Raw genomic sequence first — 12,409 nt, forward strand, 5'->3', positions numbered from 1 at the left:
CCGAAGATCACAGGAGTCTGATCCAGAATAATGTGCATAATCTCAGAGGAGATGAACTCCCTAGTCTGGTCGTCAAGCTGCCCAATTCCTGAGCCTGAGCCTGATCCCTCACCGACGTCTGAATTGTCGATTAGTCTAGTGTGTAGTGTCACCATTCTTAAAAACAACATCATCACACCATTAGAATACTAATCATATCTCGAGAGATCACATATACTATAATTTCCTTGGATTCATCTCAGCCTTCCTTAACTCGAGTACGGATCCTCTGCTTTCAGTAGTACGGGCTCATACTACCTTCCACATCTATCTGTAGTTTCCTCAAGAACTGCCTTGACTCCACCAAGTCCCTTCTACTACTACTGCTTCACGCGCTAATCTCATCCTAGGCTTGCCCTAGGGTAATCACCGACCCACTCTCTACCATCAGCTACATAATAAGTCCTTGCTATCTCCCCCGAACTGGCTCGCGAATACTATTACATATTACTAAGACTAGATAATTCTTCGAATGAGAGGTCCTACCCTACAACGGCTGGACTCAAACTAGAGCTTCGCAATAGAGCTAGACCTAACCTTCTGAAATTATTTAGTCCTCGTAATATGTAACTTAACATGTTCATTTAATAGTTAGTAAAAGATAACTAGAACTCCTAAAATCACAAAACAAGCAGCATTTGAGCATCGAGTAAAAATAATCAATCATATCTCATTCAGGTTATCCCTAACTAATCTGTACTAGCATGTAGTTCATAAAGCTGATATACATATAATGGGCATATACGGCATCCTTCCTAGATACTTATCCCTAATCTAGCATGTAGTTCTCATAAAGCTGATACGCATATAACAAGCACATTAGGTATCCTTCCTATTTCCTTAGACCTACTCTAGCATGCAGTTCTAATAACATAAACTTGTATGGGTAATTTGGGAGTACTTACTTGAGCTCGGCTGATTGCATGCATCACACCCTTTTCTCTTTTTAAAATTGTTTTCTCTTTTCAAAGTTCTTTTTATAAAAATGATTTTCTTTTAAAAAAATTTCATACCAAGTCCTCAGTTTGAGTTCTGACACACTCGAGAGTGTGCCCGAATCTTTCAAACCAAGGCTCTAATACCAACTTGAAACATCCAAAAAATATGGTCCAAAAATTTCGTTTTGATTATTTATAAAAAGCATAAATGCCATTTGTCATTTCACAAAAACAAAAAAAATACATCTCAAATCATCATAATAAAATACTTATCCAAAATCATGTGCCAAATATTAGAGTCTAAACATCCCAGGAAAAATGCTATGGTGTGTGCCATGCAGTCAACCGTCCTGAAATCGCGACTCAACTCGCCGAGTCATCCCCCTGACTCATCGAGTTCTATCGAGCTGCTCGTAGTCACCATTTAGCGAATCAACTCGTTGATTCCCTTCATAGACTCAATGAGTTCTATCTTAAGCTGAAACGGGACAACACGCAAGATGTCGAGTTCCCTTATGAACCCGATGAGTTCCTCTGTCTATTTGGCCATCTTAACAGATTAAGCCACTACTCTCAGATCTAGAGTCCAAACTCTGTCCATACGCTAGAAATGCCCCATTTAGGGGTAAAGTTTCCAACTTTAGCTGCTAATAACCCATCTAAATGGGTTTAGCTAAAACCCTAGTTCCTTAGGACATAGATCTTTGTCCAAAAGCCTTATTACTCCAACTCAAAGTATGAAAACCCAGATCTAGGTCCTAGATACCAAAAGAACACGTAAAGGCTCAGACTTTCCTTCCATGCATGGCCTTTTGGGGCACAAAATGCCATAACAACACCTTAGCTTGCATGGAGGCTTCATTGGCATAAAGTTTGCACCTTTATGCCTTAACAACCCTTAATGATCCCAGATCTGAAAGAATACTTTCTTGGGACGTCCAAATCCCTCAAAAAGTAGAAATATGTAGATCTAATGAGTAAATGATCATGTTAGAGACTTGATTCCCAGAAAGTGAAGGCAATAAGATGTTGCTTTTGGATCTACAATCTTCTCTTGGAGTCCTCAAGCTTCTTCTTCTTCTACAAGCTTCAAAACACACAAGAACACTAAAAATGGCTCACACACTCACACAATATTATAGGGTTTCGTGGATTAGGGTTTGGGACTTGGAGGCTGGAAATGAGGCCAAGCTTCAAAACACACAAGAACATCAAAACTTTTTTTCCAGAACACGAGTTCACCGATTAAGAACTCAATAAGCCTTTGATTTAGCAGAGTATCCAAGAAAGATGGCTTCATCAGCTTTGGGTTGGAACTTGGTAAGTTGATCACGATTATTCTCAATGAAGCATCTACATCCAAAAACATGAAGAAAAGAGATACCTAGCTTACTACCGTTCATGGATTCATACAGTGTCTTATTGAGGCGTCGATTGATGATACTTCTATTTTGAGTAAAATATGCAATAGAAACAACTTCAGCCTGAAGATAGAGTGGAAGATTTGCAAAGTTAAGCATGGATCAGGCAGCTTCAACAAGTGCTCTATTGCGACGTTCGACTACACCGTTCTATTGTGGAGTGTATGAAGCAGAAAAGTTGTCGTCGATACCCTTCTCGGTGAGGAAGTTCTCAATGGTGGAATTGGTGAATTCTGAACCATTCTCACTTTAGATTCACCATACTAGGAGTTTGATGAGAACTTCAATTCGTTTGATAAAGTTGATGACTTTAGAGGCTGTTTATGAATTAAGCCTTAGGAAGAAGACCCAGGTGAACCTAGTAAAGTCATCCACAATCACAAAAATGTATTTTTTGTGATGCAAACTCTCTACTGTTGAGGGTCCACACAGATCAATGTGTAGAAGTTCTAGCGGGTCCGAGATTGATTTTTCAATGATGACGGGATGACCCTTCTTTGACTGCTTTCCACATTCACATGCAGCACATAAGCGATCATTTTCGAACTTGGGGAGTGGAAGACCTCTTACCATCTCACCAGAAACAAGATTATTCATATATCTAAAGTTCAGGTGATCAAGCCTCCTATGCCATAACCAACTGATGCAAGAACTGCTTTTGAGAGTAAGAAAAGATGGGCTTGCCAATTATCAAGTTGATTTCAATAGGATACATGTTCTTGTTGCGATTTGATTTGATTAAAAATTCTTTTTGTTCTTCTGACATGACATAGTTGTGTTTCTTGCAGAATTCAACTCGACGATTTGCATCAATGAGTGGAGCCACACTTATCAAATTATGTTTCAAGTCAGCTACATATGCCACGTTTGAAATGGAGAAGCTGCCATTAGTAAGGATGAAAAAACCTTAGATCTGAGAGTTGGAGTTGTCATACGTCACATAGTCAGCATTTGGAGAAAGTTTGAGATCTCGCAGAGAATTCTTCTGCCCCGTCATGTGCATGGAGCAAGCACTATCAATATACCATATTCTTTCTTTCTCCGAATCACAGAGTGCCTGCAAAATTAGTGAGTTGTGGAGTTTTTAGGGTCCGAGTTAGGTTTTGGGACAAAGGCACGAGTCCTAGGCTTCGGTTGTGACTTTTGAGTAACATGTGTTTTGGAAGGTTTGTTCCGAGATTCCTTAGGAAACAAACAGAAGGCCATGGTTCTTTCATCTATCTAATAATCATACTCAATGACACGAGGATTCAGAGCAGCTTTTCTTGGACACTCAACTTCCAGAGTAGTGGGAACTACTATGTCTATCGGAGTTGCAATTTCATCATTGTGAATTTTTACTTTCCATGCAAGATTTTGTTTTGAAGGTTTTTGTGAAATTGTTTTCTTTAAAACTTGTTCTTTGGTTGATGATACATTTGATATTTGAAAGTTGCGGTTTGAAAATTTTACCATCAGATTTGGCTATAAAAATTGATGAATTTGTCCGAGGAGAGTTGGTTCGAGTAGATTGGGTACCTACAATGAACTTTTGCGGATTAGGACAAACCACTTTCTTATATTCTACAGATTAAAAGGAATGGGAGGTCTCTTGAGGATCTTAGTGGGTGCGAAGGTATTTTAGCTATTAGTTGATGAATTTACAGTCCGAGATACACTCTTTTTGGAGCTCTCAAGGAATCTAGAATTTTGTCTAGACTTAACTTCCTTTTTGTGAGCATTTCGGGCTTCTACCTTAGGATCAACAAAATCTTTCCTATTCAACATGGGTTTCCTTTTGGAATGAAGGGAAGGTTTAGAGCTTTTTCCTACTAAGGGATTGTTGAACAAAGGCTTGATTTGAACTAGTTTAGTTTTGGAAATCGCTTGGGGTTCAGAATCACATGAAATTGAATCATCAACGTCACTGTGTAAGGATGCCCAAACACATTAAGAGAATTCAGGTCCAGTTGTCTTCGGAAAAATTTCCTCAACAACACTGTTGTTAGGAGGGATGTGGCTCGGATATTGAACGACGTAATTCGGAATATTAGAGTGGGGGTTTGAGGTCTAATTCAGGTCCAGGTTTATGAGAGGCGGAAGAGGTGTGGAATTGGGACACTTGACAACTATAGGCTTAAACTCAAGAATTAGTGATTCAAATTGGTCAGAAGTCTCAGGAAGGGGTGATAAAGGCGAGACAGGGGCGTCCAAATGTTTGATGTTCGCAACATCTCCCATAAAAGTTAGGTTTTGCAACTCCTTCAAGGGACGAACAATAGGTTTCGGAAACTCGCTTCCGAGATCAAGGGATTTTGACCAAGGATGATGGAAATTATGAGTCATCCGTTCATTTGCTTCAAGAATGTCAATGGAATTGTGTAAAACATCTATTTTAGCATTGAGATGTTTGTTGTCAGAAATTAAAACATTTCTTTCAGAATAAATGATTTCACAATTGTCTTTAAGAATGATACATTCATTTTGTGACATTACTAGCTGTCGTTCTCAAGAATTTATTTTCAACTTCTTATCCTCAAAACGTAATCTAAGATGACTTAATTCACTTTCCTTCTGCTCACTGGCTTCTATGGCTAACTCATAAGCTTTGTAAATAATGTTCATATTTGATTGGATCTGGGTTAGATATGGTTCACAAATAGATAAGTCAAAATTATTATCAGTAATCATAGATTTTACCTGTTGAACAATGCTTCTACCAGGTGGATCGTTGGTAGCCATGTAGCAGTATTTTGGCTCAACATCTTCATCATCTCTTTCTAACCTAGACAACCAGTAGCCTTCATCACATTCTATTTCTTGTCGAGCCATAAGACACATATTCCTTCTAGTGGTTATGTCATCATCATCTCCAGATGACCAATACCCTTCTACATCCCTTGATACGGTGGTAAAAAAATCCTTTTGACTTTCTGCCATTTCTTAAGCTTGATGTGCATAGTAAGCTGGGTTTCTGTGGGACTTCGGCTAAGCAATCTTTGGCAAAGTGATTTGCATGGATACATTTGTGACATACAATCTTGGGTTTTTTGGACTTCGGATTTTGTGATGATTCTGAGGTGTGATTTAGTGTAGGAAGGTTAGGCTTGTAGGATGGTGGGTTTTCTGAAGGTTTGTTGAAGGGATGAGGATTATTTTGGTGAGGAGCTTGGAAATGGTTATTTTGCTGAGGAGCCTGGAAACAGTTATGATATGACTTTTTATAAGGACGATTGTATTTCATGGAAAGTAAGGTAAACTCCTGTTGGAAACATAGTTCGGAGTCCATTTCATCAGAGTTAAGGTCACCAACTAATTGATAGTTGTTAGTGATGGGAGCAGGTATGGTTGGAGGTAAGGGTTGAACAAAAGTTATATAAGGAACAACAGCAGAGAGAGGGTCCGAAACAATCAGGTTTGGAGTTTGTAGATCATGGGAACTGATTAGATCTAGAAGGCCTCCAGTGAGTTCGCATAGGCTTTGTGTAACATTTGATTCATGACCTTGAAGCTCATCGAAAAGTTGGTAGAGATTTAGCTTTTTCAGAGATCCATTACTCCGAAGACATGATTTTACATTTCCTCATCCCTTTCCAATGCTGTTGATGAACTTGAGGTTATACTCAAGTGGGGTTCAGACTATCCCATGAGTTGTCATGTTGTTGATGACAATTTGGTATCTGTTTGAGGCCGAGGCAACAGATTCACCAGGTTTTGTAGTGAAAGTGTCGAGCTCATTGAAAATGGAGGTTAGATGTTTATCCTTCATATTCTCTGGCCCTTCGAACAAATCTTGAAGTGTTTCCCAAATCTCTTTTGCATTTATTGTGCCCAAAGAGAGAAGGTGGAACACCAAACACCAATTCGGAAAAGGCAACTTGATCTGCATGCAGCTTTTCAAGATTATCAGCAATGAGCGGTGCTTGACATTGTTCATCCTGTCCCATGAGAGTTGCAGCAACATCTCTAACAATGGTTCAGAATGGAACATCAGGACCTTCTTTAACTGATATCCAGATAGATTCACCTTTTTCTTTTCCAAGTAAAAATCTTTCCATTCTGACTTTCCAGTGATCATACTCTTCAAGAACTACCAGCGGGGCACGTATAGGGCAGCCCACACTATTTGCTATTTGCATTGATTATATTTGTTGAGAATTCGAAGCAGACGTTGAAGTTAAGATATCTTGAGAAAAAGTGGTATATAGAAGAACTTTTATCCTGAACGTAGAAATGATTGAAATACCATGGTAATCTTGATTTAACTATAATATGTTCTTATGGATTCAAATGACAACCACTTAAGCTCTAATACCAATTGTAAGAACAAGGATTTGATTGCGCAGGGACAAGGCTTGAAAACTCAAACCTTGAGTTAATGCTTAAGATCAATGTTTGCTTGTGATTATATGTCCAGTCGAGTCTGGCAAGACCAGTCAAAATTTGAAGATGAAGATCAACAAAGTACTTCAAGTATTAAATATGAAACTATGATTATAATCAAGGTAAAAACAATAAATGAACACAATGAATATTTGAAAGAATGATTTGAGAGAAAAGTGCAACTGAAGTAAATGTAAAAGTATCTATCTTTGGAGGATCAATCCATCTTCTATTCTTGTCATTAAATGCACCTTATATTGGAGAAACAATTACATCATAAAAACTAAGTTACTTACATTGTACCGGATAAAGTGTTTACTCCTGTCACTTCTGATTATCCATTTTGACAAAATAAACTAATTCATATGAACTGTTGCATCAAGTAAAAGACAAGAATAATAAATGCAACACGGAAATATGATCTCTGAATAATCTCCTTCACTTCGGACATAATCTCCACTCCGGATACCAACTTCACTTTGGACCACAAACTGTCTCCGGACGCTATTCCAACTCGGAACTAACACTTATTTTGGAATAACAAAAGGTTAGAGATTGCTAGAGGTTCACTTTCAGGTTCCAACAGTCCCGAGGGGACAAGGTTCGACTTGCTTCCTACCTCCTGAAGGACAGGGCAAGAGATTGGTGGGAGGAGGTTGGAAGACTTGGAGTGATTTCTCAGCCAGGTTCAGGGCCGAGTTTGCACCTGTGATAGAGGGTCAACAGCTTGTGAGGGAGTTCCAAGACCTCCAGTAGACTACAGTGACGGTGGTCGAGATCACCGCTATGTTCAGGGAGAGGGCCCTTCTTGTTCCGCAGTACGTGCAAGCCAAGGAGATGAAAAAGGCCCGATATCATGATATGTTATGGAGTGATATCTGCCAGTTTGTGAGCCGATCCAGCTGCAAGACGCTGGAGGATATGATTGCTAGGGCTTGGGAGAGAGATCTGGATTTGGAGATGAAGAAGAAGAGCAAACCAGATGGGGTTCAGACAGGTAGTTTGGGCAAGAAGCCCAAGGTATCAGATCAAAGATCGAGGAGCCAGCAGGGCCGCTACTGGTGTGGAAAGTGCGGCAAGATGCATGCGGGGGCGTGCAAGGTAGGGAGTTCGGGCTGCTTCAAGTGTGGCCAAACTGGTCACATGAGCAAGGATTGTATAGCTTCCACCACCACCACAGCAGTTTCAAATCTGATTTGCTTTCAGTGCAATCAGAAGGGCCATAAAAAGGCCCAGTGTCTGAGTTTAGCAGCAGCAGGAAAGGTGGCTGCACCAACTCCTTCCACATTGAGGATTATAGGTGGCCGTCAGGGCCGGGCAGAGGCGTCTACGACGAGGAGCAGGGCTTTTCAGCTTACTGCAGAGGAGGCACATGCAGCTCTTGATGTTGTCACGAGTATGTATTCTCTGCTTATCTCTTTATTTGTATTGATTATCACTTATGTTTGCTTGTTTTGTTATAGGGTCATTCTTAGTGAATGGTATATCAGCCCTGGTATTGTTTGATTTGGGGACCACCCGATCTTTTGTGTCGCTTGCACTTTGCAGGCAATTTGTTGGAGCTTCGGGGGAGCTAGAATGTCCTCGGGATGTAGAGATAGCAGATGATAGAATCGTTCGGGTTGCGAGGGTGCATCGAGGATGGACACTCCAGTTGTTCGACGAGCAGTTTTACGCGGATTTGGTCCCCATTCCCCTGCAAGGGAATAAGGTTATAGTGGGTATGGACTGGTTCAGCTCCAATGGGACAGTGATCGACTGCATGCAACAACTAGTAAGAGTTTGGACTCTTAGTGGGGGAGGGTTAGTGATTCAGAATGAGAGGCCGAAACATGGACCGACTTTATGTTCAGCAGCGAGGGCGAGGCGTTACCTTCAGCAGGGTTGTGCAGGGTATGTCGCATATGTTATGGATACCCGAGATAAAGGTAAGGGGACAGAGGATGATGTACTAGTTGTGCGAGAGTACCCGGATATATTCCCAGAAGATTTGTCTGGGATACCTCCAGAGAGACAGGTTGAGTTCAGGATTGACCTAGTCCCTGGTGCGGCTTCGGTAGCCAAGGCACCATATCGGTTGGCTCCTCCCGAGATGCAGGAGTTGTCTACGCAGCTGCAAGAGCTACTAGACAAGGGATTTATCAGGCCAAGTAGTTCACCATGGGGAGCCCCGATCCTGTTCGTGAAGAAGAAGGACGGGTCACATCGGATGTGCATAGACTACCGGGAGCTGAATAAGGTGGCGGTGAAGAACCGTTATCCCCTCCAGAGGATTGATGATTTGTTTAACGATCTACAAGGTACATATTGGTTCTCCATGATTGATCTGAGATCAGGTTATCACAAGATGCAAGTCAGGGACGAAGATGTGCAGGAGACAACTTTTAGGACTCGCTATGGTCACTATGAGTTTGTGGAGATTCCGTTTGGGCTCACCAATGCTCCAGCCGTGTTCATGGACCTCATGAACCACGTGTGCAGGTCGATGCTGGACCGGTCTGTTATAGTCTTCATTGATGACATCTTGGTTTATTCCAAGACTCAAGAGCAGCATGAGGAGCACCTAAGGGAGGTGCTGGAGACACTAAGGAGAGAGAGTTTCCACAAAGTTCTCCAAGTGTGAGTTCTGGTTGCATGAGGTATAGTTTCTAGGGCATCTTGTCAACCAAAAGGGTATTCTGGTCAATCCGGACAAGATAGAGGTCATGATGCAGTGGGAGGTTTCAAGGTCTCCAACTGAAATTCGAAGTTTCCTTGGTCTAACAGGTTATTACCAGAGATTCATCCAGGATTTCTCCAATATCGTTGACCTTTTGACCCCACTGACCATGAAGTCAGTGACATTCTGCTGGGGGCCTGAGCAGCAGGCAACCTTCGAGACTCTGAGACAGCGGTTATGCGAGGCACCGATCTTGACTTTTCCAGAAGGACTCGATGACTTCGTGGTTTACTGTGACGCTTCGATCACAGGCATAAAAGTGGTATTGATGCAGCGGGGTCACGTGATAGCTTACGCTTCGAGGCAGTTGAAGCCCCACGAGGCGAACTATCCAACGCATGATTTAGAGCTGGGGGATGTGGTTTTCGCCCTCAAGATTTGGTTTTATTACCTCTATGGGGTCCGTTGTAACATTTACACGGACCACAAGAGTTTTAGGTACCTCAAGGATCAACCGAATATGAACATGAGGCATCATTAGTGGTTAGATGTGGTGAAGAATTATGACTGTGAGATCCTTTACCACCCGAGCAAGGTCAATGTAGTGGCCGATGCCCTGAGCCACAAGGCAGTGCCGGCTCTGATTCAAGATATATGTTTGAGGATGATAATGGTTACTCCATTGCTGGAGCGGATTAGAGAGGCACAGGTTGAGGGCCTGAAGGAGGAGCGTCGGAAGTGCGAGCGGATCATAGGCCAGGTGGCCTCATTTGATTATGACTCATGTAGGTTTTTGACCCTGGATGGGAGGGTATGGGTTCCGTATTGGGGCAGAGTATGACAAGTTTTGATGGATGAGGCCCATAAGTCGAGGTTCTCTATTCATCCCGGGGCGACGAAGATGTATCGGGATCTTCACCCTGATTACTGGTGGCCCTGCATGAAGCAGTACGTAGCATGGTATGTAGAGTGGTGCTTGACCTATAGAAAGGTCAAGGCCAAGCACCAGAGACCACGCGACAAGATGCATTTGCTAGACATTCCTATGTGGGAATGGGAAGATATCACTATGGACTTCATTACGAAGCTTCCCACGACCGCACGTGGAGTAGATTTGATATGGGTCATCGTGGATCGATTAACCAAGAGTGCTCAGTTTATCCCGATCCAGGAGAATATATCGGCTGAGAAGCTAGTTGAGCTCTACATGCATGAGATAGTGTCACGACATGGAGTGTCTGTCTTGGTGGTGTCAGATTGGGATGTTCATTTCACTTTCCAATTTTGGAAGCGGTTTCACGACAAGATGGATACTCCTCTCCACTTCAGCATCGCTTTCCACCCTCAGAAGGATGGACAAAGTGAGAGGAGGATTGAGACTCTCGAGGACATGATACGCGCATGTGTATTGGATTTCGGTGTTAGTTAGGATACGTATCTTCCGTTAGTGGAATTTTCATATAACAACAGCTACCACCCTAGCATAGATCGACCTCCCTTCGAGATGCTCTACGGGAGGAAGTGTAGGACCCCAATATATTGGGGTGAGGTCAGTCAAAGAGTCATGGGGTGTACTGAGGTAGTGCTCAAGACCACTAAGAGGATCCAGTAGGTCCGGATCAGGCTCTAGACTGCTCAGAGTTGGCAGAAGAGCTATGCCGACAAGCGGCGTTCAACCTTGGAGTTCCAGGTGGAAGACATGGTCCTCCTAAAGGTGTCGCCTTGGAATGGTGTCATCTGTCTCAGGAAGCGGGGCAAGCTGGGCCCCAGATACATCGGTCCGTTCAGGGTATTGGATCGGGTAGGTCAGATTTCTTACCGTTTGGATCTTCCAGCGGAACTCAGCCAGATCCACAACACTTTCCATGTTTCTCAATTACGGAAGTGCTTAGTGGATGACTCAGCGGTTGTTCCCCTAGAGGATATTCAGGTTGATGACAGCTTGAATTACATCCAGATACCGGTAGCTATTCTCGATAAGAAGACGAAGGAGCTAAGGAACAAGAGGGTTGAGCTAGTAAAGGGGCAGTGGCAGCACCGCACGGGTTCGGAGTGCAATTGGGAGCCTGAGGAGGAAATAAGGGAGCACTACCCGGAGTTGTTTTCCGACGCAAAAGACTTCGATGACGAAGTCTAAGAGAAGTGGGGGAGAATTGTAATTCCTGATTCCTAGTATGCATTTAGTTATAATTTATTAATTTTTGAAGGGCTAGTTGACGAGTTGGGAGACCTAGACTCATCGAGTAGAAACAAGATTGGACGCAGGATCTTAAGTCACCTACTCGACGAGTTAAGAGCCTCGACTCGACAAGTACGTTTGCCAGAATGAAACCCTAATTTTGGGGTTTTGCACCCTATTTAAGCATCTTAATCCCCACTTGTTGTCCTCATTTCTGGCCTCCAAGTCCCAAACCCTAATCTACAAAACCCTAGTGCTTTGTATGAGCTTGTGAGTAGTTTTGAGTGAATATTTTGTGTTTTGAAGCTTGTTGAAGAAGGAGGATCTTGTAGATTCAGAAGGAAGCTAGTAGATCTAGAAACAACATATCGTCCTCTTCATTTTCTGGTAAGCAAGTCTCAACCTTGCTTAGTAGCTTGATAGATCTCCTTCTTTTCACTTTATGGGGTTTTTGGTCCAAGAAGCTTAGACCTTAGAAAATCGACGTCCCAAGTGATTTACCTTTCAGATCTAGGGTCTAGAAGGGGTTTCATGGCATAAAGGTGCAAAATTTATGACCATGGAAGCCCCATGAAAGCTTTAAGGTGTTATTTTTAGCTTTTAAAGGCCAAAAAGGCCATGCGTGGAAGGAAAGTTAGGAGCTTTACATGTTCAAATGATGTCTAAGGCCTAGATCTATGTTAGTATACTCTAGTTTGGAGTATTATGGCTTTTGGACCAAGATCTATGTCCTAGAGAACTAGGGTTTTAGCTAAACCCATTAAGAAGGACTATTAGTGGGTAAAGTTGGACACTTTATGTAACGCCCCGA

Source organism: Lactuca sativa, chromosome 7, assembly GCF_002870075.4.
Source record: "Lactuca sativa cultivar Salinas chromosome 7, Lsat_Salinas_v11, whole genome shotgun sequence".
NCBI classification, from domain to species: Eukaryota; Viridiplantae; Streptophyta; class Magnoliopsida; order Asterales; family Asteraceae; genus Lactuca; species Lactuca sativa.